This window comes from Osmia lignaria, unplaced genomic scaffold (genome assembly GCF_051020975.1).
Source record: "Osmia lignaria lignaria isolate PbOS001 unplaced genomic scaffold, iyOsmLign1 scaffold0016, whole genome shotgun sequence".
Taxonomy (NCBI): Eukaryota; Metazoa; Arthropoda; class Insecta; order Hymenoptera; family Megachilidae; genus Osmia; species Osmia lignaria.
The window spans coordinates 12,899,835-12,904,705 of NW_027478168.1; the positions used below are offsets into that span (position 1 = coordinate 12,899,835).

General features: G+C 41.5%; 1 long non-coding RNA gene across 1 annotated transcript; it reads right to left on the bottom strand.

The window, feature by feature from the left end:
* Positions 1 to 689: 689 nt before the first annotated feature.
* LOC117611498 (uncharacterized) lies at positions 690 to 3,154 on the bottom strand. Its single transcript, XR_004583201.2, has 3 exons — positions 2,652 to 3,154; positions 2,125 to 2,579; positions 690 to 2,050 (listed from the first exon to the last, which is right to left on the bottom strand). It is a non-coding gene; the product is annotated as an uncharacterized LOC117611498 (long non-coding RNA).
* Between the last annotated feature and the right edge of the window lie 1,717 nt (positions 3,155 to 4,871).

A 4,871-nucleotide genomic window follows, 5' to 3' on the forward strand; every position in this document is an offset into this window, starting at 1 on the left:
ATTATTTCATTCAAGCCTTTTAAACGGTAATTTAAATTGCTTCCCGAGCGGACAATCCTCGCAAAAGAAATCCGCCTTACCGACCACAGTTACGCCGGTGACGACCTTGTTCTTCAACATGTCGTTGATACGATCGGTGTTTTCGTGGCCCATACGATCGTGCCACAATCGTAACGGTGCCGCGGACGTGTAATTTACTTCGTGTCACACATGAGTTATCATTAACATTTTAATCAAATTATTGTATTGTTTGATTCCTCGAGCTAACAATATTTTATCTTTCGAAAATATATTCGCGTGGTTTTGATCGATAACGATCGAGCATCCCTTCGACATGCATACGCCGGTAGAAAGCAAGTTTTTCTTGAGCGACGGTACGTATAAAACATTATCGATAACCCCATCGAGCTATTCGTTGTTGATCAATCTCTTTATAAGAATTTTACCGCGGCCTTGAATGTTCGCTTTTGTTTCAACACTGAGGTAAACGTACTCGCCTCGGTAAGGCACGAAATCGCGGAACCACTCTCGACGGCACGACATATGGCGCGACGCACCACTATCCAATATCCAAGAATCCCCGTCGTCGGTCTCATGCAAACAAACGTTTTTCTGACCGGCTTCTAAAGAGCTCGGGTTAACAGCGACGGAATCTTCGCTATTTCCGGAAACTACAAACGCAGTGAAGTTCGTGGAATTTTGGTTACTTTTTTGATTTTTATCGCCGTTATTTGAGTTTTTATTCGCGCTTTTAGATCGCTTTGCAGCATAACAGAAACGCGCGAGGTTACCGCTTTTTTTACAAAAATTACACGTCATATTTTTCTTACGCTGATCTACGTTGTTGCCGCTGCACTGGGTCGACGGTCATTTTTCTGTTGCTTGGAGATGCTGACGGTGGCAAGGGCGCTGTCCACGGTGTCCATCGCTGTCATTCGGTTTTCTTCTCGCAGCAATCTTTCCCTCAAATTGGCCAGCGTTTGATTGGCTTCGGCGATGCTCTCCTATGCAGAGACGAATGCGTTGTATTTGGCTGGCAGCGTGCTCAACATCTTTGCCATAATCATTGTGTCCGACACGGTTTCATCGATGTCCTTTAATTGACGGGCGAGATTCTCGACCTTGGCCAAGTGTCGCGGTATAGAGTCCCCGGGTGTCATATGATATTCATGAAATTTTGTAGTAAGCGCCAGCTTGTTCGACGCACATTTTTGCTCGTGAATACCGGAAAGTTTGTCCCACATTTCACGCGCACTGAAACACGCTACGAGATACTCTAACTGGTTGTATTCCACGGACGCGGATAGAAAAAACATGGCTTTCGCATTTTTCTTGACCCACGCGGTCCTTTGCGTCGCGTTTTCATTCGTAGCCGACTCTGGCTTTGTCTCTCTCCCTTCCACGATGTCCGGGATATCGTGGGCGATAAAAATGGTTCGCATCTGGAATTTCCAGAGTTGATAGTTCTGTCCATTGAACTTTGAAATGTTTCTCAAATCCGACGTGTTCGCCATTGTTCGTCTATCATTCGAAAGAAGCTTCTCAAACAGGCAAAAAACAGGCACGCGAAACACGTTACGCAGAAAAAGAAAAGTTTCACGATTATTGTCGGCACTGACCAAAGCAAAAGTTCAATCACTCTGGGCCTATAACCTGTTAAAGGCAAGGGTTGGATGAAATAATGCACGACAGTTCAAAAAAGGTAATTTAATCACCAGAAATATAATATAGGTTGTCTGCGACGCACATGTCCGGCGAAAGCGATCGAGAGACAATAATAAAACAAAAGTGCGCTAGCAGCGCTCGCTACGGTGCGACACACCGCGCCTCCCCCTTTCCTGCTTCTTAGCAAAATCCGGCGGCGACGTCGAACGCGCCAAGTATGAACACGCGTATTAATTTGTCGGTCCAACAATTATGCTTACCATTATTTATTGTTTTTCCTTCTTGGATCTATCCTCAGCTAATTATCTTTCCTTATAACTAGATATTAACTAGATCTTCTTTTGTGGAGGTATGGTATTCTTTCATGATAGGTTGGTATAATTTTCTGAAATTTCAATATTTTGTCTTGTTACTGATTCTGGCATGTTCGGTTTATTATTTGCTTATCTTTAAGAATACCTGTTCATTGCAAGGTGGTTTGGTTATATGTAATAGAAGTTTTAATCGATTCTTAACCTGTATTATCTTGGCGGCTCAGGAGGTGTTTTCTGCTGATTCAGCATTTTAATCTAGTTCCATCTTATTTCTAGTCGTTCTTCTGGTTGTCACCTTGATAGATTTGATGAATAGATTATGAAGAGTTTTGCAGTCGTACGTACATTATTCTATATATGTGTGCTGCACCTTTTCCTTTGTGGTGATCTTCTTCTCCTTTCTTTATTTTGTGCCAATGCATGGTGCTTATTTGGTATTAAAATCCGATGTTTTTGGCTATCCTTTGTCTCATTCATTTTATTTACTTCTGGTATACTTATACTTATCAGTTTTCTATGATTTACTTTCTTCTTCTCCTATTTATTGTTGATTGTTACTCTAACTTGGCTAAGTCTTGGTTTTGATTCCATCTAGTTGATCTGAAATGGGTGAGAAGTTTTGAGGTTAATATTTGTTGATGTTGATTGTTAATGGGTTGGTTTGTTTCTTACCTGTAGGATTTTGTTAATGAATAATGTTTGTTTTGTTTTACTCCTGGTAGTGGTGTTATGCAGTTTGCACTTTTGCCGCCGAGTTTAATCTAGCTGATGTTGACTGACATTTGCTATTTGCTGCTTGGCACCTTTTATTTCATTCCACACCATTGCATTGGTTGATTTTATAGTTTATTTAAATTCTTCCATTTTATCGCAAATCTGGTTTTATTCGCAACAGTGCGATGATATTACACGCTAAATATTCTTAGCAGTTCGCTGTCTGCTCCTTGATTTGACCTTCAGCGTTTGACGTTTTGCTGTTTGATTATTTGTCCACGTTATGTCGGGTTCACATATATTTCTTGTTTCTTATGTCTAGTTCACATATTTCTTATTATTTTGTCCTTCTTTTATTAACTGCTCTGTTTTACTTTGAATTATCAATTAATTTTAACTGGCCTTGTTTGGCTTGAGTTAGATACATGTTTAGTTGTTTAATTAATCAAGGAATTGGTTTTTTCGGGATACTGTGGCCGGGTTGTAGATAGAAAACACCACAGTTATCATATACTTTAACAAACGAACTTTATTCGAGTTGACATGCTTCAATCAGTCACGTGCCTATGCTTAACAAACGGAAGGTAATGGCCGATGCCGATTGCTCTAGGGAACGTTACTATTGCAGAAGGCCCCAGGCTATATGTGACTCTAGAGAGTCAACTCAGGCACGGTAGCGTAACGCTGTTGGCGCAGTAGCGCCACAATACCAGTTCCAATTCTTCCCTCTGGTGTTGATAATGCAGCAACCAGAAGTTATTTTACAGTAGCTGGCTGGATTATTTTCATTGCCTTGCGGCTAAACAGTGTAGCTGGATGTTCATTGATTATCGTCGATCATCAATACCAACTTGAGATAGTGGTTATTATTGTTACGTGGCGCTGTATGTTCTATTCGCGGTGATATGCAAGCTGGATCGACTGCTGGTGGTAACCCTCCAATGGTCGCCTAATATTGGCCTTTGAAGTTCTGCTTTAACTTTTATTATTGTTTGTTAGCGTCGCGCGATTGCATGTGCTCGAGCGGTTGGTTTTAAATTTGGCGCTGCGCGAGGGTGTGCGGTTGGATGTTGTCACGCGACGCTGCGCAGGCGCGAGCGGCGTGTCGATGGTGGTGGCGGGGTATGGCCCGGGACCGGGCCCGCGCATTGAACCGTGATCGGTCAATTTGTGCGGGTGTTTCCCCAGAGTTTTTCTGAGTTTTCCGAATTTTGTAAAAGAGCGAATTGTGGTTTCGATCTGAGACTGGTGGTGTTCGTTGACGGGCGCTGTGGCTGTCGGGCGTGTGTCCTATTGTTGAAGCACTAGGTGCTGTCATTTATCTGCACGGCCGGGCGATCTTGTGGGTGGTTCAAACAGCTAACTGTGCGCACAGTTTGGCGATCGGTTGATTCTGCCCACCTGGCTAGCCGTGCAGTTAGTGGTGCGTTTTTACGGCCACTTTGTCCTCTTTGCCGGGACGCCTCCTGTGATCAGGGTTTGTGTTTTTTTGGTAAGGACCACGATGATTTGTTGCGACGTCAACGAGACAACATCCGACACGATTGGTAAGAGAGCTCTCGATTGCGCGAATACATAACAGTGTGAATGATTATGCAAGTGCATGGTAGCTTTAATATCTAGTTTAATTCACGTTTTATACTTACTATATTTTGTCTTATCAATTTAATTTATATATTCCTTTAGTCTAATTTGTTTGCTGGGACTAGGCTTTTTCCCCACTTTCGACTGGGGGTTTTTACAGCCGGTACCCGTAGAGTAGAGTCAGTTAAGTTTTGAGTTATTAAAGTTATTTTTATTTTTTAACTATATATCATTTGTCTTATTTATTTACCGGTGACGCCAATTCCACCTCATGTCTTTCCTCATTTTATTATAACTCCGAATAGTCGGAACATTGTTTTATTGTTATCATTGGTTTTACTTAATTTGCGCAATTATATTTTGTTGATAATTGACTTTGGTCACTGTCTTATTTGTTCTATTTATCCGGTGTCTGTATTTAATGTCTTATGCAGCGTCACGGTAGTATAATGTTTAATTATTTGCACAGTTAACTTATTGTTCTATCGTTCCATTTGATTTTATTCATCATGTTTTATTTTTGGCTGTATATTATGTCGGATCCATATTCTTTCTGCTGGGTCCGCCTTTTGTTTCTTTTGTCAAATGTCTGTT